Here is a 26,450-nt window from a genome sequence, read left to right as displayed (position 1 = left end):
CCATTTTCTGGTTTTTTTCAGTTGCATTTCATTTGATCCTATCTCCTTTCCCGAGTGTTTGTAAGCCTTTCTTTTGGGGTTCGCAAGATTCCGTTTCCCTTCCCAAAAGGAAATTTCATTTCTTTTCGGGAAGGGAATCGGAATCTTGCGATTTCAATGGGCACCATGAGAGGAATCTTTGGTGCATGTCCCTGCACGTGACGACATGCCATGACTTTTGATGGCTTTGTCTTTGGGAAAGATTTTTTCTTTTTTTTTTCCAATTTTTTTGAGCATCCATGCCATGACTTTTATATCTTCCCCTCCAAGTTTTGTCTTCCTCCTTGCCTTTTTCCCCAGCTTTTGCAACATCTGGCAGCTTAGTTTTGGCATCTTTTGGTCCTTTGCCCTGCTCTGATAGAACCCCGGTCCATTTTCCTGTTGTCACTAAATTGCCCAAATTTCCCAATTTTCTTTTTTTTCTCCTCCAATTGCTATTCCTTTGAAGGTATCTCCATTCCAGCGTCTTTCTAAGTCCTTCTTATCTGTTTTGGCCTTCAGCGTGGACCAATTTTGGCAAGCTTTGCTGCAAGTGCCTGCACTTGATAGCATATGGGTAAGATATTTTTCTTTTTTGTTGTTAGTTCTTTTTAGTGATGAAGCCATGTCCCTGATATCTTCCCCTCCCAGTTTTGTCTTCCTCCTTGCCTTTTTCCCCAGCTTTTGCAACATCTGGCAGCTTAGTTTTGGCATCTTTTGGTCCTTTGCCCTGCTCTGATAGAACCCCGGTCCATTTTCCTGTTGTCACTAAATTGCCCAAATTTCCCAATTTTCTTTTTTTTCTCCTCCAGTGGCTATTCCTTTGAAGGTATCTCCATTCCAGCGTCTTTCTAAGTCCTTCTTATCTGTTTTGGCCTTCAGCGCGGACCAATTTTGGCAAGCTTTGCTGCAAGTGCCTGCACTTGATAGCATATGGGTAAGATATTTTACTTTTTTGTTGTTAGTTTTTTTTAGTGATGAAGCCATGTCCCTGATATCTTCCCCTCCCAGTTTTGTCTTCCTCCTTGACTTTTTCCCCAGCTTTTGCAACATCTGGCAGCTTAGTTTTGGCATCTTTTGGTCCTTTGCAATGCCACTCACTTCTTCACAGACCATTTCTTGAAGACTCCTAAACTCCCCATTTTCTGGTTTTTTTCAGTTGCATTTCATTTGATCCTATCTCCTTTCCCGAGTGTTTGTAAGCCTTTCTTTTGGGGTTCGCAAGATTCCGTTTCCCTTCCCGAAAGGAAATTTCATTTCCTTTCGGGAAGGGAATCGGAATCTTGCGATTTCAATGGGCACCATGAGAGGAATCTTTGGTGCATGTCCCTGCACGTGACGACATGCCATGACTTTTGATGGCTTTGACTTTGGGAAAGATTTTTTCATTTTTTTTTCCAATTTTTTTGAGCATCCATGCCATGACTTTTATATCTTCCCCTCCAAGTTTTGTCTTCCTCCTTGCCTTTTTCCCCAGCTTTTGCAACATCTGGCAGCTTAGTTTTGGCATCTTTTGGTCCTTTGCACTGCTCTGATACAACCCCGGTCCATTTTCCTGTTGTCACTAAATTGCCCAAATTTCCCAATTTTCTTTTTTTTCTCCTCCAATTGCTATTCCTTTGAAGGTATCTCCATTCCAGCGTCTTTCTAAGTCCTTCTTATCTGTTTTGGCCTTCAGCGTGGACCAATTTTGGCAAGCTTTGCTGCAAGTGCCTGCACTTGATAGCATATGGGTAAGATATTTTTCTTTTTTGTTGTTAGTTGTTTTAATGATGAAGCCATGTCCCTGATATCTTCCCCTCCCAGTTTTGTCTTCCTCCTTGACTTTTTCCCCTGCTTTTGCAACATCTGGCAGCTTAGTTTTGGCATCTTTTGGTCCTTTGCAATGCAACTCACTTCTTCACAGACCATTTCTTGAAGACTCCTAAACTCCCCATTTTCTGGTTTTTTTCAGTTGCATTTCATTTGATCCTATCTCCTTTCCCGAGTGTTTGTAAGCCTTTCTTTTGGGGTTCGCAAGATTCCGTTTCCCTTCCCGAAAGGAAATTTCATTTCCTTTCGGGAAGGGAAACGGAATCTTGCGATTTCAATGGGCACCATGAGAGGAATCTTTGGTGCATGTCCCTGCACGTGACGACATGCCATGACTTTTGATGGCTTTGACTTTGGGAAAGATTTTTTTTTTTTTTTTTCCAATTTTTTTGAGCATCCATGCCATGACTTTTATATCTTCCCCTCCAAGTTTTGTCTTCCTCCTTGCCTTTTTCCCCAGCTTTTGCAACATCTGGCAGCTTAGTTTTGGCATCTTTTGGTCCTTTGCACTGCTCTGATAGAACCCCGGTCCATTTTCCTGTTGTCACTAAATTGCCCAAATTTCCCAATTTTCTTTTTTTTCTCCTCCAATTGCTATTCCTTTGAAGGTATCTCCATTCCAGCGTCTTTCTAAGTCCTTCTTATCTGTTTTGGCCTTCAGCGCGGACCAATTTTGGCAAGCTTTGCTGCAAGTGCCTGCACTTGATAGCATATGGGTAAGATATTTTCCTTTTTTGTTGTTAGTTTTTTTTAGTGATGAAGCCATGTCCCTGATATCTTCCCCTCCCAGTTTTGTCTTCCTCCTTGACTTTTTCCCCTGCTTTTGCAACATCTGGCAGCTTAGTTTTGGCATCTTTTGGTCCTTTGCAATGCCACTCACTTCTTCACAGACCATTTCTTGAAGACTCTAAAACTCCCCATTTTCTGTTTTTTTTCAGTTGCATTTCATTTGATCCTATCTCCTTTCCCGAGTGTTTGTAAGCCTTTCTTTTGGGGTTCGCAAGATTCCGTTTCCCTTCCATAAAGGAAATTTCATTTCCTTTCGGGAAGGGAAACGGAATCTTGCGATTTCAATGGGCACCATGAGAGGAATCTTTGGTGCATGTCCCTGCACGTGACGACATGCCATGACTTTTGATGGCTTTGACTTTGGGAAAGATTTTTTCTTTTTTTTTTCCAATTTTTTTGAGCATCCATGCCATGACTTTTATATCTTCCCCTCCAAGTTTTGTCTTCCTCCTTGCCTTTTTCCCCAGCTTTTGCAACATCTGGCAGCTTAGTTTTGGCATCTTTTGGTCCTTTGCACTGCTCTGATAGAACCCCAGTCCATTTTCCTGTTGTCACTAAATTGCCCAAATTTCCCAATTTTCTTTTTTTTCTCCTCCAATTGCTATTCCTTTGAAGGTATCTCCATTCCAGCGTCTTTCTAAGTCCTTCTTATCTGTTTTGGCCTTCAGCGCGGACCAATTTTGGCAAGCTTTGCTGCAAGTGCTTGCACTTGATAGCATATGGGTAAGATATTTTTCTTTTTTGTTGTTAGTTTTTTTTAGTGATGAAGCCATGTCCCTGATATCTTCCCCTCCCAGTTTTGTCTTCCTCCTTGACTTTTTCCCCTGCTTTTGCAACATCTGGCAGCTTAATTTTGGCATCTTTTGGTCCTTTGCAATGCCACTCACTTCTTCACAGACCATTTCTTGAAGACTCCTAAACTCCCCATTTTCTGGTTTTTTTCAGTTGCATTTCATTTGATCCTATCTCCTTTCCCGAGTGTTTGTAAGCCTTTCTTTTGGGGTTCGCAAGATTCCGTTTCCCTTCCCGAAAGGAAATTTCATTTCCTTTCGGGAAGGGAAACGGAATCTTGCGATTTCAATGGGCACCATGAGAGGAATCTTTGGTGCATGTCCCTGCACGTGACGACATGCCATGACTTTTGATGGCTTTGACTTTGGGAAAGATTTTTTCATTTTTTTTTCCAATTTTTTTGAGCATCCATGCCATGACTTTTATATCTTCCCCTCCAAGTTTTGTCTTCCTCCTTGCCTTTTTCCCCAGCTTTTGCAACATCTGGCAGCTTAGTTTTGGCATCTTTTGGTCCTTTGCACTGCTCTGATAGAACCCCGGTCCATTTTCCTGTTGTCACTAAATTGCCCAAATTTCCCAATTTTCTTTTTTTTCTCCTCCAATTGCTATTCCTTTGAAGGTATCTCCATTCCAGCGTCTTTCTAAGTCCTTCTTATCTGTTTTGGCCTTCAGCGCGGACCAATTTTGGCAAGCTTTGCTGCATGTGCTTGCACTTGATAGCATATGGGTAAGATATTTTTCTTTTTTGTTGTTAGTTTTTTTTAGTGATGAAGCCATGTCCCTGATATCTTCCCCTCCCAGTTTTGTCTTCCTCCTTGACTTTTCCCCCTGCTTTTGCAACATCTGGCAGCTTAGTTTTGGCATCTTTTGGTCCTTTGCAATGCCACTCACTTCTTCACAGACCATTTCTTGAAGACTCCTAAACTCCCCATTTTCTGTTTTTTTTCAGTTGCATTTCATTTGATCCTATCTCCTTTCCCGAGTGTTTGTAAGCCTTTCTTTTGGGGTTCGCAAGATTCCGTTTCCCTTCCCAAAAGGAAATTTCATTTCTTTTCGGGAAGGGAATCGGAATCTTGCGATTTCAATGGGCACCATGAGAGGAATCTTTGGTGCATGTCCCTGCACGTGACGACATGCCATGACTTTTGATGGCTTTGACTTTGGGAAAGATTTTTTCTTTTTTTTTTCCAATTTTTTTGAGCATCCATGCCATGACTTTTATATCTTCCCCTCCAAGTTTTGTCTTCCTCCTTGCCTTTTTCCCCAGCTTTTGCAACATCTGGCAGCTTAGTTTTGGCATCTTTTGGTCCTTTGCACTGCTCTGATACAACCCCGGTCCATTTTCCTGTTGTCACTAAATTGCCCAAATTTCCCAATTTTCTTTTTTTTCTCCTCCAATTGCTATTCCTTTGAAGGTATCTCCATTCCAGCGTCTTTCTAAGTCCTTCTTATCTGTTTTGGCCTTCAGCGCGGACCAATTTTGGCAAGCTTTGCTGCAAGTGCTTGCACTTGATAGCATATGGGTAAGATATTTTTCTTTTTTGTTGTTAGTTTTTTTTAGTGATGAAGCCATGTCCCTGATATCTTCCCCTCCCAGTTTTGTCTTCCTCCTTGACTTTTCCCCCTGCATTTGCAACATCTGGCAGCTTAGTTTTGGCATCTTTTGGTCCTTTGCAATGCCACTCACTTTTTCACAGACCATTTCTTGAAGACTCCTAAACTCCCCATTTTCTGGTTTTTTTCAGTTGCATTTCATTTGATCCTATCTCCTTTCCCGAGTGTTTGTAAGCCTTTCTTTTGGGGTTCGCAAGATTCCGTTTCCCTTCCATAAAGGAAATTTCATTTCCTTTCGGGAAGGGAAACGGAATCTTGCGATTTCAATGGGCACCATGAGAGGAATCTTTGGTGCATGTCCCTGCACGTGACGACATGCCATGACTTTTGATGGCTTTGACTTTGGGAAAGATTTTTTCATTTTTTTTTCCAATTTTTTTGAGCATCCATGCCATGACTTTTATATCTTCCCCTCCAAGTTTTGTCTTCCTCCTTGCCTTTTTCCCCAGCTTTTGCAACATCTGGCAGCTTAGTTTTGGCATCTTTTGGTCCTTTGCACTGCTCTGATAGAACCCCGGTCCATTTTCCTGTTGTCACTAAATTGCCCAAATTTCCCAATTTTCTTTTTTTTCTCCTCCAATTGCTATTCCTTTGAAGGTATCTCCATTCCAGCGTCTTTCTAAGTCCTTCTTATCTGTTTTGGCCTTCAGCGCGGACCAATTTTGGCAAGCTTTGCTGCATGTGCTTGCACTTGATAGCATATGGGTAAGATATTTTTCTTTTTTGTTGTTAGTTTTTTTTAGTGATGAAGCCATGTCCCTGATATCTTCCCCTCCCAGTTTTGTCTTCCTCCTTGACTTTTTCCCCTGCTTTTGCAACATCTGGCAGCTTAGTTTTGGCATCTTTTGGTCCTTTGCAATGCCACTCACTTCTTCACAGACCATTTCTTGAAGACTCCTAAACTCCCCATTTTCTGGTTTTTTTCAGTTGCATTTCATTTGATCCTATCTCCTTTCCCGAGTGTTTGTAAGCCTTTCTTTTGGGGTTCGCAAGATTCCGTTTCCCTTCCCGAATGAAATTTCATTTACTTTTGGGAAGGGAAACGGAATCTTGCGATTTCAATGGGCACCATGAGAGGAATCTTTGGTGCATGTCCCTGCACGTGACGACATGCCATGACTTTTGATGGCTTTGACTTTGGGAAAGATTTTTTCATTTTTTTTTCCAATTTTTTTGAGCATCCATGCCATGACTTTTATATCTTCCCCTCCAAGTTTTGTCTTCCTCCTTGCCTTTTTCCCCAGCTTTTGCAACATCTGGCAGCTTAGTTTTGGCATCTTTTGGTCCTTTGCCCTGCTCCGATAGACCCCCCGGTCCATTTTCCTGTTGTCACTAAATTGCCCAAATTTCCCAATTTTCTTTTTTTTCTCCTCCAATTGCTTTTCCTTTGAAGGTATCTCCATTCCAGCGTCTTTCTAAGTCCTTCTTATCTGTTTTGGCCTTCAGCGCGGACCAATTTTGGCAAGCTTTGCTGCATGTGCTTGCACTTGATAGCATATGGGTAAGATTTTTTTCTTTTTTGTTGTTAGTTTTTTTTAGTGATGAAGCCATGTCCCTAATATCTTCCCCTCCCAGTTTTGTCTTCCTCCTTGACTTTTTCCCCTGCTTTTGCAACATCTGGCAGCTTAGTTTTGGCATCTTTTGGTCCTTTGCAATGCCACTCACTTCTTCACAGACCATTTCTTGAAGACTCTAAAACTCCCCATTTTCTGTTTTTTTTCAGTTGCATTTCATTTGATCCTATCTCCTTTCCCGAGTGTTTGTAAGCCTTTCTTTTGGGGTTCGCAAGATTCCGTTTCCCTTCCCGAAAGGAAATGAAGTTTCCTTTCGGGAAGGGAATCGGAATCTTGCGATTTCAATGGGCACCATGAGAGGAATCTTTGGTGCATGTCCCTGCACGTGACGACATGCCATGACTTTTGATGGCTTTGACTTTGGGAAAGATTTTTTCTTTTTTTTTTCCAATTTTTTTGAGCATCCATGCCATGACTTTTATATCTTCCCCTCCAAGTTTTGTCTTCCTCCTTGCCTTTTTCCCCAGCTTTTGCAACATCTGGCAGCTTAGTTTTGGCATCTTTTGGTCCTTTGCACTGCTCTGATAGAACCCGGGTCCATTTTCCTGTTGTCACTAAATTGCCCAAATTTCCCAATTTTCTTTTTTTTCTCCTCCAATTGCTTTTCCTTTGAAGGTATCTCCATTCCAGCGTCTTTCTAAGTCCTTCTTATCTGTTTTGGCCTTCAGCGCGGACCAATTTTGGCAAGCTTTGCTGCAAGTGCCTGCACTTGATAGCATATGGGTAAGATATTTTTCTTTTTTGTTGTTAGTTTTTTTTAGTGATGAAGCCATGTCCCTGATATCTTCCCCTCCCAGTTTTGTCTTCCTCCTTGACTTTTTCCCCTGCTTTTGCAACATCTGGCAGCTTAGTTTTGGCATCTTTTGGTCCTTTGCAATGCCACTCACTTCTTCACAGACCATTTCTTGAAGACTCCTAAACTCCCCATTTTCTGGTTTTTTTCAGTTGCATTTCATTTGATCCTATCTCCTTTCCCGAGTGTTTGTAAGCCTTTCTTTTGGGGTTCGCAAGATTCCGTTTCCCTTCCCGAAAGGAAATTTCATTTCCTTTCGGGAAGGGAAACGGAATCTTGCGATTTCAATGGGCACCATGAGAGGAATCTTTGGTGCATGTCCCTGCACGTGACGACATGCCATGACTTTTGATGGCTTTGACTTTGGGAAAGATTTTTTCATTTTTTTTTCCAATTTTTTTGAGCATCCATGCCATGACTTTTACATCTTCCCCTCCAAGTTTTGTCTTCCTCCTTGCCTTTTTCCCCAGCTTTTGCAACATCTGGCAGCTTAGTTTTGGCATCTTTTGGTCCTTTGCACTGCTCTGATAGAACCCCGGTCCATTTTCCTGTTGTCACTAAATTGCCCAAATTTCCCAATTTTCTTTTTTTTCTCCTCCAATTGCTATTCCTTTGAAGGTATCTCCATTCCAGCGTCTTTCTAAGTCCTTCTTATCTGTTTTGGCCTTCAGCGCGGACCAATTTTGGCAAGCTTTGCTGCATGTGCTTGCACTTGATAGCATATGGGTAAGATTTTTTTCTTTTTTGTTGTTAGTTTTTTTTAGTGATGAAGCCATGTCCCTGATATCTTCCCCTCCCAGTTTTGTCTTCCTCCTTGACTTTTTCCCCTGCTTTTGCAACATCTGGCAGCTTAGTTTTGGCATCTTTTGGTCCTTTGCAATGCAACTCACTTCTTCACAGACCATTTCTTGAAGACTCCTAAACTCCCCATTTTCTGGTTTTTTTCAGTTGCATTTCATTTGATCCTATCTCCTTTCCCGAGTGTTTGTAAGCCTTTCTTTTGGGGTTCGCAAGATTCCGTTTCCCTTCCCGAAAGGAAATTTCATTTCCTTTCGGGAAGGGAAACGGAATCTTGCGATTTCAATGGGCACCATGAGAGGAATCTTTGGTGCATGTCCCTGCACGTGACGACATGCCATGACTTTTGATGGCTTTGACTTTGGGAAAGATTTTTTCATTTTTTTTTCCAATTTTTTTGAGCATCCATGCCATGACTTTTATATCTTCCCCTCCAAGTTTTGTCTTCCTCCTTGCCTTTTTCCCCAGCTTTTGCAACATCTGGCAGCTTAGTTTTGGCATCTTTTGGTCCTTTGCACTGCTCTGATACAACCCCGGTCCATTTTCCTGTTGTCACTAAATTGCCCAAATTTCCCAATTTTCTTTTTTTTCTCCTCCAATTGCTATTCCTTTGAAGGTATCTCCATTCCAGCGTCTTTCTAAGTCCTTCTTATCTGTTTTGGCCTTCAGCGCGGACCAATTTTGGCAAGCTTTGCTGCATGTGCTTGCACTTGATAGCATATGGGTAAGATTTTTTTCTTTTTTGTTGTTAGTTTTTTTTAGTGATGAAGCCATGTCCCTAATATCTTCCCCTCCCAGTTTTGTCTTCCTCCTTGACTTTTTCCCCTGCTTTTGCAACATCTGGCAGCTTAGTTTTGGCATCTTTTGGTCCTTTGCAATGCCACTCACTTCTTCACAGACCATTTCTTGAAGACTCTAAAACTCCCCATTTTCTGTTTTTTTTCAGTTGCATTTCATTTGATCCTATCTCCTTTCCCGAGTGTTTGTAAGCCTTTCTTTTGGGGTTCGCAAGATTCCGTTTCCCTTCCCGAAAGGAAATGAAGTTTCCTTTCGGGAAGGGAATAGGAATCTTGCGATTTCAATGGGCACCATGAGAGGAATCTTTGGTGCATGTCCCTGCACGTGACGACATGCCATGACTTTTGATGGCTTTGACTTTGGGAAAGATTTTTTCTTTTTTTTTTCCAATTTTTTTGAGCATCCATGCCATGACTTTTATATCTTCCCCTCCAAGTTTTGTCTTCCTCCTTGCCTTTTTCCCCAGCTTTTGCAACATCTGGCAGCTTAGTTTTGGCATCTTTTGGTCCTTTGCACTGCTCTGATAGAACCCCGGTCCATTTTCCTGTTGTCACTAAATTGCCCAAATTTCCCAATTTTCTTTTTTTTCTCCTCCAATTGCTATTCCTTTGAAGGTATCTCCATTCCAGCGTCTTTCTAAGTCCTTCTTATCTGTTTTGCCCTTCAGCGCGGACCAATTTTGGCAAGCTTTGCTGCATGTGCTTGCACTTGATAGCATATGGGTAAGATATTTTTCTTTTTTGTTGTTAGTTTTTTTTAGTGATGAAGCCATGTCCCTGATATCTTCCCCTCCCAGTTTTGTCTTCCTCCTTGACTTTTTCCCCTGCTTTTGCAACATCTGGCAGCTTAGTTTTGGCATCTTTTGGTCCTTTGCAATGCCACTCACTTCTTCACAGACCATTTCTTGAAGACTCCTAAACTCCCCATTTTCTGGTTTTTTTCAGTTGCATTTCATTTGATCCTATCTCCTTTCCCGAGTGTTTGTAAGCCTTTCTTTTGGGGTTCGCAAGATTCCGTTTCCCTTCCCGAATGAAATTTCATTTCCTTTCGGGAAGGGAAACGGAATCTTGCGATTTCAATGGGCACCATGAGAGGAATCTTTGGTGCATGTCCCTGCACGTGACGACATGCCATGACTTTTGATGGCTTTGACTTTGGGAAAGATTTTTTCTTTTTTTTTTCCAATTTTTTTGAGCATCCATGCCATGACTTTTATATCTTCCCCTCCAAGTTTTGTCTTCCTCCTTGCCTTTTTCCCCAGCTTTTGCAACATCTGGCAGCTTAGTTTTGGCATCTTTTGGTCCTTTGCACTGCTCTGATAGACCCCCCGGTCCATTTTCCTGTTGTCACTAAATTGCCCAAATTTCCCAATTTTCTTTTTTTTCTCCTCCAGTTGCTATTCCTTTGAAGGTATCTCCATTCCAGCGTCTTTCTAAGTCCTTCTTATCTGTTTTGGCCTTCAGCGTGGACCAATTTTGGCAAGCTTTGCTGCAAGTGCCTGCACTTGATAGCATATGGGTAAGATATTTTTCTTTTTTGTTGTTAGTTTTTTTTAGTGATGAAGCCATGTCCCTCATATCTTCCCCTCCCAGTTTTGTCTTCCTCCTTGACTTTTTCCCCTGCTTTTGCAACATCTGGCAGCTTAGTTTTGGCATCTTTTGGTCCTTTGCAATGCAACTCACTTCTTCACAGACCATTTCTTGAAGACTCCTAAACTCCCCATTTTCTGGTTTTTTTCAGTTGCATTTCATTTGATCCTATCTCCTTTCCCGAGTGTTTGTAAGCCTTTCTTTTGGGGTTCGCAAGATTCCGTTTCCCTTCCCGAAAGGAAATGAAATTTCCTTTCGGGAAGGGAATCGGAATCTTGCGATTTCAATGGGCACCATGAGAGGAATCTTTGGTGCATGTCCCTGCACGTGACGACATGCCATGACTTTTGATGGCTTTGACTTTGGGAAAGATTTTTTCATTTTTTTTTCCAATTTTTTTGAGTATCCATGCCATGACTTTTATATCTTCTCCTCCAAGTTTTGTCTTCCTCCTTGCCTTTTTCCCCAGCTTTTGCAACATCTGGCAGCTTAGTTTTGGCATCTTTTGGTCCTTTGCCCTGCTCTGATAGAACCCCGGTCCATTTTCCTGTTGTCACTAAATTGCCCAAATTTCCCAATTTTCTTTTTTTTCTCCTCCAGTTGCTATTCCTTTGAAGGTATCTCCATTCCAGCGTCTTTCTAAGTCCTTCTTATCTGTTTTGGCCTTCAGCGTGGACCAATTTTGGCAAGCTTTGCTGCAAGTGCCTGCACTTGATAGCATATGGGTAAGATATTTTTCTTTTTTGTTGTTAGTTTTTTTTAGTGATGAAGCCATGTCCCTCATATCTTCCCCTCCCAGTTTTGTCTTCCTCCTTGACTTTTTCCCCTGCTTTTGCAACATCTGGCAGCTTAGTTTTGGCATCTTTTGGTCCTTTGCAATGCCACTCACTTCTTCACAGACCATTTCTTGAAGACTCCTAAACTCCCCATTTTCTGGTTTTTTTCAGTTGCATTTCATTTGATCCTATCTCCTTTCCCGAGTGTTTGTAAGCCTTTCTTTTGGGGTTCGCAAGATTCCGTTTCCCTTCCATAAAGGAAATTTCATTTCCTTTCGGGAAGGGAAACGGAATCTTGCGATTTCAATGGGCACCATGAGAGGAATCTTTGGTGCATGTCCCTGCACGTGACGACATGCCATGACTTTTGATGGCTTTGACTTTGGGAAAGATTTTTTCTTTTTTTTTTCCAATTTTTTTGAGCATCCATGCCATGATTTTATATCTTCCCCTCCAAGTTTTGTCTTCCTCCTTGCCTTTTTCCCCAGCTTTTGCAACATCTGGCAGCTTAGTTTTGGCATCTTTTGGTCCTTTGCCCTGCTCTGATAGAACCCCGGTCCATTTTCCTGTCGTCACTAAATTGCCCAAATTTCCCAATTTTCTTTTTTTTCTCCTCCAATTGCTATTCCTTTGAAGGTATCTCCATTCCAGCGTCTTTCTAAGTCCTTCTTATCTGTTTTGGCCTTCAGCGTGGACCAATTTTGGCAAGCTTTGCTGCAAGTGCCTGCACTTGATAGCATATGGGTAAGATATTTTTCTTTTTTGTTGTTAGTTCTTTTTAGTGATGAAGCCATGTCCCTGATATCTTCCCCTCCCAGTTTTGTCTTCCTCCTTGCCATTTTCCCCAGCTTTTGCAACATCTGGCAGCTTAGTTTTGGCATCTTTTGGTCCTTTGCACTGCTCTGATAGAACCCCGGTCCATTTTCCTGTTGTCACTAAATTGCCCAAATTTCCCAATTTTCTTTTTTTTCTCCTCCAGTTGCTATTCCTTTGAAGGTATCTCCATTCCAGCGTCTTTCTAAGTCCTTCTTATCTGTTTTGGCCTTCAGCGTGGACCAATTTTGGCAAGCTTTGCTGCAAGTGCCTGCACTTGATAGCATATGGGTAAGATATTTTTCTTTTTTGTTGTTAGTTTTTTTTAGTGATGAAGCCATGTCCCTCATATCTTCCCCTCCCAGTTTTGTCTTCCTCCTTGACTTTTTCCCCTGCTTTTTCAACATCTGGCAGCTTAGTTTTGGCATCTTTTGGTCCTTTGCAATGCAACTCACTTCTTCACAGACCATTTCTTGAAGACTCCTAAACTCCCCATTTTCTGGTTTTTTTCAGTTGCATTTCATTTGATCCTATCTCCTTTCCCGAGTGTTTGTAAGCCTTTCTTTTGGGGTTCGCAAGATTCCGTTTCCCTTCCCGAAAGGAAATGAAATTTCCTTTCGGCAAGGGAATCGGAATCTTGCGATTTCAATGGGCACCATGAGAGGAATCTTTGGTGCATGTCCCTGCACGTGACGACATGCCATGACTTTTGATGGCTTTGACTTTGGGAAAGATTTTTTCATTTTTTTTTCCAATTTTTTTGAGCATCCATGCCATGACTTTTATATCTTCCCCTCCAAGTTTTGTCTTCCTCCTTGCCTTTTTCCCCAGCTTTTGCAACATCTGGCAGCTTAGTTTTGGCATCTTTTGGTACTTTGCACTGCTCTGATAGACCTCCCGGTCCATTTTCCTGTTGTCACTAAATTGCCCAAATTTCCCAATTTTCTTTTTTTTCTCCTCCAATTGCTATTCCTTTGAAGGTATCTCCATTCCAGCGTCTTTCTAAGTCCTTCTTATCTGTTTTGGCCTTCAGCGCGGACCAATTTTGGCAAGCTTTGCTGCAAGTGCCTGCACTTGATAGCATATGGGTAAGATATTTTACTTTTTTGTTGTTAGTTTTTTTTAGTGATGAAGCCATGTCCCTGATATCTTCCCCTCCCAGTTTTGTCTTCCTCCTTGACTTTTTCCCCTGCTTTTGCAACATCTGGCAGCTTAGTTTTGGCATCTTTTGGTCCTTTGCAATGCCACTCACTTCTTCACAGACCATTTCTTGAAGACTCCTAAACTCCCCATTTTCTGGTTTTTTTCAGTTGCATTTCATTTGATCCTATCTCCTTTCCCGAGTGTTTGTAAGCCTTTCTTTTGGGGTTCGCAAGATTCCGTTTCCCTTCCATAAAGGAAATTTCATTTTCTTTCGGGAAGGGAAACGGAATCTTGCGATTTCAATGGGCACCATGAGAGGAATCTTTGGTGCATGTCCCTGCACGTGACGACATGCCATGACTTTTGATGGCTTTGACTTTGGGAAAGATTTTTTCTTTTTTTTTTCCAATTTTTTTGAGCATCCATGCCATGATTTTATATCTTCCCCTCCAAGTTTTGTCTTCCTCCTTGCCTTTTTCCCCAGCTTTTGCAACATCTGGCAGCTTAGTTTTGGCATCTTTTGGTCCTTTGCCCTGCTCTGATAGAACCCCGGTCCATTTTCCTGTCGTCACTAAATTGCCCAAATTTCCCAATTTTCTTTTTTTTCTCCTCCAATTGCTATTCCTTTGAAGGTATCTCCATTCCAGCGTCTTTCTAAGTCCTTCTTATCTGTTTTGGCCTTCAGCGTGGACCAATTTTGGCAAGCTTTGCTGCAAGTGCCTGCACTTGATAGCATATGGGTAAGATATTTTTCTTTTTTGTTGTTAGTTCTTTTTAGTGATGAAGCCATGTCCCTGATATCTTCCCCTCCCAGTTTTGTCTTCCTCCTTGCCTTTTTCCCCAGCTTTTGCAACATCTGGCAGCTTAGTTTTGGCATCTTTTGGTCCTTTGCACTGCTCTGATAGAACCCCGGTCCATTTTCCTGTTGTCACTAAATTGCCCAAATTTCCCAATTTTCTTTTTTTTCTCCTCCAATTGCTATTCCTTTGAAGGTATCTCCATTCCAGCGTCTTTCTAAGTCCTTCTTATCTGTTTTGGCCTTCAGCGCGGACCAATTTTGGCAAGCTTTGCTGCAAGTGCCTGCACTTGATAGCATATGGGTAAGATATTTTACTTTTTTGTTGTTAGTTTTTTTTAGTGATGAAGCCATGTCCCTCATATCTTCCCCTCCCAGTTTTGTCTTCCTCCTTGACTTTTTCCCCTGCTTTTGCAACATCTGGCAGCTTAGTTTTGGCATCTTTTGGTCCTTTGCAATGCAACTCACTTCTTCACAGACCATTTCTTGAAGACTCCTAAACTCCCCATTTTCTGGTTTTTTTCAGTTGCATTTCATTTGATCCTATCTCCTTTCCCGAGTGTTTGTAAGCCTTTCTTTTGGGGTTCGCAAGATTCCGTTTCCCTTCCCGAAAGGAAATGAAATTTCCTTTCGGGAAGGGAATCGGAATCTTGCGATTTCAATGGGCACCATGAGAGGAATCTTTGGTGCATGTCCCTGCACGTGACGACATGCCATGACTTTTGATGGCTTTGACTTTGGGAAAGATTTTTTCATTTTTTTTTCCAATTTTTTTGAGCATCCATGCCATGACTTTTATATCTTCTCCTCCACGTTTTGTCTTCCTCCTTGCCTTTTTCCCCAGCTTTTGCAACATCTGGCAGCTTAGTTTTGGCATCTTTTGGTCCTTTGCCCTGCTCTGATAGAACCCCGGTCCATTTTCCTGTTGTCACTAAATTGCCCAAATTTCCCAATTTTCTTTTTTTTCTCCTCCAGTTGCTATTCCTTTGAAGGTATCTCCATTCCAGCGTCTTTCTAAGTCCTTCTTATCTGTTTTGGCCTTCAGCGTGGACCAATTTTGGCAAGCTTTGCTGCAAGTGCCTGCACTTGATAGCATATGGGTAAGATATTTTACTTTTTTGTTGTTAGTTTTTTTTAGTGATGAAGCCATGTCCCTGATATCTTCCCCTCCCAGTTTTGTCTTCCTCCTTGACTTTTTCCCCTGCTTTTGCAACATCTGGCAGCTTAGTTTTGGCATCTTTTGGTCCTTTGCAATGCCACTCACTTCTTCACAGACCATTTCTTGAAGACTCCTAAACTCCCCATTTTCTGGTTTTTTTCAGTTGCATTTCATTTGATCCTATCTCCTTTCCCGAGTGTTTGTAAGCCTTTCTTTTGGGGTTCGCAAGATTCCGTTTCCCTTCCATAAAGGAAATTTCATTTTCTTTCGGGAAGGGAAACGGAATCTTGCGATTTCAATGGGCACCATGAGAGGAATCTTTGGTGCATGTCCCTGCACGTGACGACATGCCATGACTTTTGATGGCTTTGACTTTGGGAAAGATTTTTTCTTTTTTTTTTCCAATTTTTTTGAGCATCCATGCCATGATTTTATATCTTCCCCTCCAAGTTTTGTCTTCCTCCTTGCCTTTTTCCCCAGCTTTTGCAACATCTGGCAGCTTAGTTTTGGCATCTTTTGGTCCTTTGCCCTGCTCTGATAGAACCCCGGTCCATTTTCCTGTCGTCACTAAATTGCCCAAATTTCCCAATTTTCTTTTTTTTCTCCTCCAATTGCTATTCCTTTGAAGGTATCTCCATTCCAGCGTCTTTCTAAGTCCTTCTTATCTGTTTTGGCCTTCAGCGTGGACCAATTTTGGCAAGCTTTGCTGCAAGTGCCTGCACTTGATAGCATATGGGTAAGATATTTTTCTTTTTTGTTGTTAGTTCTTTTTAGTGATGAAGCCATGTCCCTGATATCTTCCCCTCCCAGTTTTGTCTTCCTCCTTGCCTTTTTCCCCAGCTTTTGCAACATCTGGCAGCTTAGTTTTGGCATCTTTTGGTCCTTTGCACTGCTCTGATAGAACCCCGGTCCATTTTCCTGTTGTCACTAAATTGCCCAAATTTCCCAATTTTCTTTTTTTTCTCCTCCAATTGCTATTCCTTTGAAGGTATCTCCATTCCAGCGTCTTTCTAAGTCCTTCTTATCTGTTTTGGCCTTCAGCGCGGACCAATTTTGGCAAGCTTTGCTGCAAGTGCCTGCACTTGATAGCATATGGGTAAGATATTTTACTTTTTTGTTGTTAGTTTTTTTTAGTGATGAAGCCATGTCCCTGATATCTTCCCCTCCCAGTTTTGTCTTCCTCCTTGACTTTTTCCCCTGCTTTTGCAACATCTGGCCGCTTAGTTTTGGCATCTTTTGGTCCTTTGCAATGCAACTCACTTCTTCACAGACCATTTCTTGAAGACTCCTAAACTCCCCATTTTCTGGTTTTTTTCAGTTGCATTTCATTTGATCCTATCTCCTTTCCCGAGTGTTTGTAAGCCTTTCTTTTGGGGTTCGCAAGATTCCGTTTCCCTTCCCGAAAGGAAATGAAATTTCCTTTCGGGAAGGGAATCGGAATCTTGCGATTTCAATGGGCACCATGAGAGGAATCTTTGGTGCATGTCCCTGCACGTGACGACATGCCATGACTTTTGATGGCTTTGACTTTGGGAAAGATTTTTTCATTTTTTTTTCCAATTTTTTTGAGCATCCATGCCATGACTTTTATATCTTCTCCTCCACGTTTTGTCTTCCTCCTTGCCTTTTTCCCCAGCTTTTGCAACATCTGGCAGCTTAGTTTTGGCATCTTTTGGTCCTTTGCCCTGCTCTGATAGAACCCCGGTCCATTTTCCTGTTGTCACTAAATTGCCCAAATTTCCCAATTTTCTTTTTTTTCTCCTCCAGTTGCTATTCCTTTGAAGGTATCTCCATTCCAGCGTCTTTCTAAGTCCTTCTTATCTGTTTTGGCCTTCAGCGTGGACCAATTTTGGCAAGCTTTGCTGCAAGTGCCTGCACTTGATAGCATATGGGTAAGATATTTTTCTTTTTTGTTGTTAGTTTTTTTTAGTGATGAAGCCATGTCCCTGATATCTTCCCCTCCCAGTTTTGTCTTCCTCCTTGACTTTTTCCCCTGCTTTTGCAACATCTGGCAGCTTAGTTTTGGCATCTTTTGGTCCTTTGCAATGCCACTCACTTCTTCACAGACCATTTCTTGAAGACTCCTAAACTCCCCATTTTCTATTTTTTTTCAGTTGCATTTCATTTGATCCTATCTCCTTTCCCGAGTGTTTGTAAGCCTTTCTTTTGGGGTTCGCAAGATTCCGTTTCCCTTCCCGAAAGGAAATGAAGTTTCCTTTCGGGAAGGGAATCGGAATCTTGCGATTTCAATGGGCACCATGAGAGGAATCTTTGGTGCATGTCCCTGCACGTGACGACATGCCATGACTTTTGATGGCTTTGACTTTGGGAAAGATTTTTTCTTTTTTTTTTCCAATTTTTTTGAGCATCCATGCCATGACTTTTATATCTTCCCCTCCAAGTTTTGTCTTCCTCCTTGCCTTTTTCCCCAGCTTTTGCAACATCTGGCAGCTTAGTTTTGGCATCTTTTGGTCCTTTGCCCTGCTCTGATAGAACCCCGGTCCATTTTCCTGTTGTCACTAAATTGCCCAAATTTCCCAATTTTCTTTTTTTTCTCCTCCAGTTGCTATTCCTTTGAAGGTATCTCCATTCCAGCGTCTTTCTAAGTCCTTCTTATCTGTTTTGGCCTTCAGCGTGGACCAATTTTGGCAAGCTTTGCTGCAAGTGCCTGCACTTGATAGCATATGGGTAAGATATTTTTCTTTTTTGTTGTTAGTTTTTTTTAGTGATGAAGCCATGTCCCTCATATCTTCCCCTCCCAGTTTTGTCTTCCTCCTTGACTTTTTCCCCTGCTTTTGCAACATCTGGCAGCTTAGTTTTGGCATCTTTTGGTCCTTTGCAATGCCACTCACTTCTTCACAGACCATTTCTTGAAGACTCCTAAACTCCCCATTTTCTGGTTTTTTTCAGTTGCATTTCATTTGATCCTATCTCCTTTCCCGAGTGTTTGTAAGCCTTTCTTTTGGGGTTCGCAAGATTCCGTTTCCCTTCCCGAAAGGAAATTTCATTTCCTTTCGGGAAGGGAAACGGAATCTTGCGATTTCAATGGGCACCATGAGAGGAATCTTTGGTGCATGTCCCTGCACGTGACGACATGCCATGACTTTTGATGGCTTTGACTTTGGGAAAGATTTTTTCATTTTTTTTTCCAATTTTTTTGAGCATCCATGCCATGACTTTTATATCTTCCCCTCCAAGTTTTGTCTTCCTCCTTGCCTTTTTCCCCAGCTTTTGCAACATCTGGCAGCTTAGTTTTGGCATCTTTTGGTCCTTTGCACTGCTCTGATACAACCCCGGTCCATTTTCCTGTTGTCACTAAATTGCCCAAATTTCCCAATTTTCTTTTTTTTCTCCTCCAATTGCTATTCCTTTGAAGGTATCTCCATTCCAGCGTCTTTCTAAGTCCTTCTTATCTGTTTTGGCCTTCAGCGCGGACCAATTTTGGCAAGCTTTGCTGCAAGTGCCTGCACTTGATAGCATATGGGTAAGATATTTTTCTTTTTTGTTGTTAGTTTTTTTTAGTGATGAAGCCATGTCCCTCATATCTTCCCCTCCCAGTTTTGTCTTCCTCCTTGACTTTTTCCCCTGCTTTTGCAACATCTGGCAGCTTAGTTTTGGCATCTTTTGGTCCTTTGCAATGCCACTCACTTCTTCACAGACCATTTCTTGAAGACTCCTAAACTCCCCATTTTCTGGTTTTTTTCAGTTGCATTTCATTTGATCCTATCTCCTTTCCCGAGTGTTTGTAAGCCTTTCTTTTGGGGTTCGCAAGATTCCGTTTCCCTTCCCGAAAGGAAATTTCATTTCCTTTCGGGAAGGGAAACGGAATCTTGCGATTTCAATGGGCACCATGAGAGGAATCTTTGGTGCATGTCCCTGCACGTGACGACATGCCATGACTTTTGATGGCTTTGACTTTGGGAAAGATTTTTTCTTTTTTTTTTCCAATTTTTTTGAGCATCCATGCCATGACTTTTATATCTTCCCCTCCAAGTTTTGTCTTCCTCCTTGCCTTTTTCCCCAGCTTTTGCAACATCTGGCAGCTTAGTTTTGGCATCTTTTGGTCCTTTGCCCTGCTCTGATAGAACCCCGGTCCATTTTCCTGTTGTCACTAAATTGCCCAAATTTCCCAATTTTCTTTTTTTTCTCCTCCAGTTGCTATTCCTTTGAAGGTATCTCCATTCCAGCGTCTTTCTAAGTCCTTCTTATCTGTTTTGGCCTTCAGCGTGGACCAATTTTGGCAAGCTTTGCTGCAAGTGCCTGCACTTGATAGCATATGGGTAAGATATTTTTCTTTTTTGTTTTAGTTGTTTTTAGTGATGAAACCATGTCCCTCATATCTTCCCCTCCCATTTTTTTCTTCTTCCTTGACTTTTTCCCCTGCTTTTGCAACATCTGGCAGCTTAGTTTTGGCATCTTTTGGTCCTTTGCAATGCAACTCACTTCTTCACAGACCATTTCTTGAAGACTCCTAAACTCCCCATTTTCTGGTTTTTTTCAGTTGCATTTCATTTGATCCTATCTCCTTTCCCGAGTGTTTGTAAGCCTTTCTTTTGGGGTTCGCAAGATTCCGTTTCCCTTCCCGAAAGGTAGTTAAGGCGTCCTATTTTTAGTTATCCCTCTTATAGTTAAAGCCATTAAACATATGCACCCACTGAAGAAAAAAGCAAATTAGACATATTTTTCTTTCAGAGACCAGATCTGTAGCAGTTTGTTCATGGCAGAAAAAGATAATGACAAATGAAAATCACTGAATTTACTGGAAGGTTAATAAATCTCTATTAGATGGTGACTGATTGATGCTTTAATTCTTTTTTCATGAAAGGATATTTTTGGAATGTATTTGAATTACTCATCATGATGAGCTATTGTGATATGTTGGACAGAACAGTTTTAGCGAGAAATGAGTCATCTAAAGAGAAATGCAATTAGAAAGAGAGATGTCATCTGTATTTCTATGTGGCCAGACAGAGTACTGCAGAGGCCTCTAGAAAGGGGCAAAGAATACACAGAGGAATAAATTACTAAACATTCAAATATAAATATGAATACATTCTATTTAAATCTGACAAACTCTATAAAAGTTTACAAAATACAGATTTTAAAAAGTATGGTAAAACTTTTTCAGCAGTTTTCTACTACTGGTTTTCCACTTTCTTTTCCTTTTTTGCGAGGTTGACAGTCAAGTATTCAGCTTTTTTTCTTCACTTCTAGGTGCTCTTCAGCTCCTACAGCCACTCCTTTCAAAGCCTTGTGAAATATATGGTCTAATTTAATGAGTTTTACCCCCAGACTCCTTCTCTTTTGCCCTTAAAGGTGGGAAAAAAACAAACCAAAAACCGTAAAATAACTTCCTTTAATTAATTTAAGAACTATCTCAACAGATGCTGTATCCCAAAATGTGCTGGCAGTCATCTCTACAAAACTACCTAGTAAGGAATCTTTTGTTTATATGAAAAATGAAAATCCCCTGTTAACATTAATATTACCCAGTAAGGAGTGTATCTTCCAATCTTATTCAACACTTTGACTACAAAAGATTTTACATTTAAAATGCCATACAAATGTCTAAACAGCTAATTTTCTGCTATATATAAATGATTCTTGACTAAGAGTAAGTACAGCAGCAATCCATTGCTTTGCAGTAGAAACTTTGAAGATTTTTCTTCAAGATTTTTAAAATGGAACAGTACTACAGTGATTTCAGAATGGACCCTGAACATTTGTGTGTGTTTTGTAAATATTGTCATTGTCATTACCCATTTAATAAAGAAGGTATTTGCAGATTTTAAAAAACTAACAAAAATAATTCTCAAGAGACAAAGCACTAAATGTTTTGCTAATACTTTAAAGGAAGAAAGTTGCACTAGAATTTTTTCTTCCTTGCAAAATATTTTTTCTGAGTTCAAAATTCTACTCTATGAGTCACACTTACTACATAAATTTTCCTAATAGTGAATATTTTTTTTTTGTTTTTCTCTTTTCTTTATGTTAGTGTTGGATTTTTTCCAAATGACATTAGAATCAATGATTAGGGTTGAAGTGTATGAACAGAAATTTTGCTGTGCAAAATCACTACTTTATGTAAACTTCTAATTTTCGTATTATGGAAAAAAAGGTAACTTTACACAACAAAGGAGAGCTGCTCAGCATACACCTTTTTAAACTTCTACACTATTCTTTAGACTGAAATATTAGATTTCACTTAGCTGTGTATGAAACAGGGCTACCTGGTGCATAAAACTAACTAACTGTAAAAGCAATTGCTTGGCTTGACTTAAATAATCACAGATTTAGTAATTTCTAATTCTTTCAAATTCTTTCATTTTAGGGTCTCTGGGAAGGGGCTCTGTGGAACAAGTAGTAATTTTTCTGGTAGACAGCAGGCTGACCATGGGGCAGCAGCATGCTCTGGCAGCAGCAGAGACCAACAATATCCTGGGATGTATGAACACAGCTGGGCAAAGCAACTATCTCATTTACTCTGCATTCAGTAGGGGCTTATCTAAAATACTGCATGCAGTTTTGGACTCTTAAGGCAGAAAATACATTGATAAACTGGAGTGAGTTCAGCAGGGGACTCCCAGGATACTGTATTACACTAATACTTGATAAAACAAATGAATACCCCAAGCAAATATACAAAAATATCCTTAAAATGTGAAGAGGTTTGTTTTGTGTTCTTTGTATAATTCCTGTACCTTTAAATTTCCAGTGAGGTGTTGGAGTTTCTGTAGAACTGAAAGTGCATAGCAAGGCATTTGAATGGTATGTTAATCTGCTGACCCTTAAGTTTATTTTGCATAATACGTAAATCACTCTCTCTAATCAAAAGTACTTTCTTGCTGAGCAACCTTATTGGTGAATTTCAGTTCCCAACTGAAAATCCTTTCTAATAAGAAGGGATTATTAAATTTTGATTAGCATCAGATTATACTCATTTTATCAACCAGCTGACATTTCTGCTAATTGAGGATAAATGCACTAGTCTGATACCTCCCCAAAACACAGAACATATTGAAAGTCTCAGCACAGGCTGAAAACTTAATTAATATTCATTGTACTTCCTGGAAGCTAATGGTTGCCTAAACCAGAGTGTTGCAGATAAAGCTGAAAATGCAGTCTCTACAATATCACTATTTGGCACATTTTTCTTGAATTATTAAATAGAAGTGATATATCTAAAGTTATTAGCAAAGTGTTAATGTAATGACTTTAGTCATTACAGACCTTTCTGTGATAAACTATGCTTCTGTGCAGTTATTAAAGAACACCAGGCTAATGCTGATTTCCAAATCAGGAAAATTTCACACACACTTCAAAAATGGGAACAGAAAAAGAATTAATGGGAACAAAACTGGTCCTCTTTTCTGGTATCAGTATATAGGATTGGTAAAAACATGGACATATTTCTTTCTTTCTTTCATCACTTTCATCAAATCTGAGCAGAAATCTGAATTATTTGAAATGAAAGATACTATTGGTTTTATTGTGAAGCCACTTCCTGCAATGCTTCATTGCAATACTCTAAAATGGCTTTATTTTGCTGTGAAATATTGTTATTCCAAAAGATTCAAGTTACCTAAAATGCAGTCTTTCTTTAAAATCTTGTATACCTCACAGTTTAAAACCCAGCAGTTTAGCTGTTTCTCAGTTTAGGTAAGAAACCCAGGAAAGGCAGATTTTAGATAATGACACAAAAATAAAGCTGAAAAGAAAGTTATTTTTTTCCAAGGATAAACAAATGGATAATCTCTGATATCCTTTTTTCTGTTGTGAATAGGGTAGATCACATCAAATGCACAACACTGATACTCTCATCTAACTGCAACAGTCTTAAAGATAATATTGATTTAGATAAAGGAGAAAAAGATTGAAGAAAATCTATGCCAAATTGAATATCAGTTTATTGTGTCAAGTGTTATGAATATGGTTATATGAGTGGATTTATTTAACCAGCTAATCTCTGGAATATGCAATTCTTAAGTAATCATTTTTTGTTTGCATTAATAATTGAATTAGAATAGAGTACAATTGCAATATAATTAGCAATTCAAATCAGATTCAAATTTGTGAAAAGTACAGTGAATTTCAATTGTAGCTAATTTGCAAGCATGGTAGGATTTTTAAGGGTTTGGAATTTTATAACACTTTCCTTTTCATATTCTGATATATCTAGCCACACAATATTTTATATTAACAAGTTTCACACTAATCAAAAATATGATATCAAATGAGTTAGAATATTTTTTTCTATTTTCTGTTCTGATTTGACAATTGCAGTATAAAATGATTGGCATAAAATTAATTAAAATAGTTAAAATTAATTTTAAAATCATAATAATCCATTTTAATCAGCCTGGTTTATTGTAAATCCTTAATTGCATTTTGTGGTATAAATGTCAACATGAAAGTTCTTATCATTCCACAAACTCAGAAATCCAGTTACATGGTGACCACAACTTTCATTTCATTAAGAGCATTTTCACTTATTTTTATACTTTGTGACATTTTACTTAAGAGTTGTCCCCTGAGAATTTTGCTAAGCATGTCTTGACTGAGAAAACAGAAGGAAAACAGAAAGAATATTCAAAAGTATAATAACTTAATGCAGCAAAGACCTTATTCTCTTCAGTCTGTGGCTGAAGGAGTTTATTGATACTCTCTGTGCCTCATTTTCTTTTAGCAAACATTTAAGAGGAAGATGTCTTTTGTTGCTGAAAAAAATACATACCAATATCACTACTATTGGCATTGTAACTCAGTGAAAATCTCTACTGCTTAAATTGCAAGGATATAGGTTGTTCTGCAATGATGGGAAATGCTCAGAACCTGTCAGGACCTGTCCTTTAGCCTTTCTTGTAGAGAAATAAGATAAAATTTTAATACTGTCAACATTTCCTATTATTCTTGGTTTAGAACCAGAGATTTGTTGCAACGTGAGCAGAATGGAACAAACTCCAGCAGCAAAGTTTCATGATAAACTACTCCTTTTTCCTTGAAAGTGGGCAGAACTGGTACACACACATAAAAAGGTTGTCACACATGCCCAGGTTGTATATTGTTCAGGTATGTGCATATTGAAACAAGCATATGGGAGAATAATAGCCTTATAAAAACACCCTGCATTTTTTTGATACAGATGGATCTACATACTGTTCCTGTAGCATATAAAACTGTAGCATCTGGCCTTTTGCTGTCTTTCTTTAAAGTATTATTCAGCTATAATTGTGAATCATCAAATTTATAACAATGTAGCTGTGACCTGCCTATCTGGACATAAGCAATTGGCAAAGTGAACAAAATCAGTAATGGACAAACTCAGTAATGTTTTCAGAAGAACTTAAACCTCTTCTTTTCCTCATACTGATTTTAGTTTGGAAAAATAAAAAAAGAAAATAAAAGCGGAATTGCCTTCTCCCTCAACATTTCAGAAAAATAACTGGTGAATTTACAAATTATTTTATTCCTGCAAATTTTTTTTATAATTAAAAATGGAAAGCAGGAATTTTGTTAAAGTTTTAACATCTTTGCTGTAGCTTTGTCCTCTCTAAAGAGGTTTACACAAGCTGCTTTCACTTTGTCCTTCATAAAAATCATTAAGGACTCTATCAACAAAGTAATTGTTTCTGTTAACTAAAGAAAGGCATGTTAATATAGCCTAAAACTTATTTACACCCATGTGAATAGCAATAGCTTGATTTTGATCTGCAGTATTCTGAAACGCTTTCACTAAATATCACAGCTTCTCTGATTTGAAAATTAATGATTTTGAGTTTCAGTATCAGAACACACCAGAAAAACACATTCTCAGTTGTGGTGATCTTGGTTGTAATCCTACAGTCACATAAAATGGAATTATTCCTGCTATAGATGATTATAGATTATTCATATTAGAAGGGATGACGAGCTCTTTTTCAAGAGTAATATAGAATAAAGAATTAAATTATTGAATATTTATTGAATGCAATGAAAAAACCCAGGGAAAAATGTACATTTTTTCTGAAATTTTGTTGCGAGTTTTGAGAAGAAACTACAAATCATAAAATAGTCCCCATATAAAACAAACAGAAAGCACACAATAAAGTTCATATTTCAAATATGATGACAATTCAGTTTATAATACATCTGGGGAGACAGACTGTGAAATTTCATCAAAAGTCCAATCCTTACCAAGATCAAAATCAATTTACAATGGGATTTAATTTTGCTATGTTTTAACATTGGTTAATTTCAATTTGCATTTTGTTTGCAGGTTTGAGTGTAGAATTCTATACCAGACAGTTGAATTGCAGTTGCATTCCTGGAGCTGAGCCTCTTCATGTAGGACTCACAGCGGGAATATGTTAATTCTTCCTTTCAGAAACCTTAACATTCTCCAGAGGTTAGGCATTCAAATTTCCAGACATTCTTTTCTCAATGTCAGCAATAAATTTTTTTCTTCCTTAAACTCCAAGTGTCTTGCTTATTTAAAAATATGCAGGAAGGAAAAAAGTAAGTGTTGATAATAATGCTAATATAATGTCACAACTTTATTTATGAGACTTTATCCTAAAATGAAAGCAATAACTTCTGGTATTGCCTGTTGGGATATGTAACTGTAAACATGTTTTGTTTATTTGGCAAAAGACAGGTGAGGAGAATCTCAGCCCTACAAGTCTCTTACTACCTGCCCCAGCTTGAACAGGGAAATAGATAATTTTCTTCTTAGTAGATAAATAATTTTTTGATTCAGGGTAAGAATAAAATAGCTAACACATTGATGTTTTTGTTGTTGACAAATAGTGTTTACCTTAATTCATGGACTTTTTACTTTCCCATGATCTGCTAGTGAGGAGCTGCAGAAAAAGCTGGGAGCATGGGATCATGGCCAGGACAGGTGACCCAAACGGGCCAAAGGGATATTCCATGACACAGAATATCATATCCAGTATATGGACTGGGGACATTACCCAGCAGGACACTGATCATTGCTTAGGGTCAGACAGGGTATTGGTCAGCAGCTGGTGATCACTTGTATCGTGCATCATTTGTTTCCCTTGGGTTTTGTCACACTCTTTCCCTTCCCTTATAATCATCAGCATCATCATCAGCATCATCATTTGTTTCAATTATTAAATTGTTCTAATCTCAACCCATTGGATTTACCTTTTCTTTCTGATTCTTGTCCCCATGGGGGATGAGAG

This window comes from Molothrus aeneus, chromosome 1 (genome assembly GCF_037042795.1).
Source record: "Molothrus aeneus isolate 106 chromosome 1, BPBGC_Maene_1.0, whole genome shotgun sequence".
NCBI lineage: Eukaryota > Metazoa > Chordata > Aves > Passeriformes > Icteridae > Molothrus > Molothrus aeneus.
Note: the sequence above shows the minus strand (reverse complement) of the source record.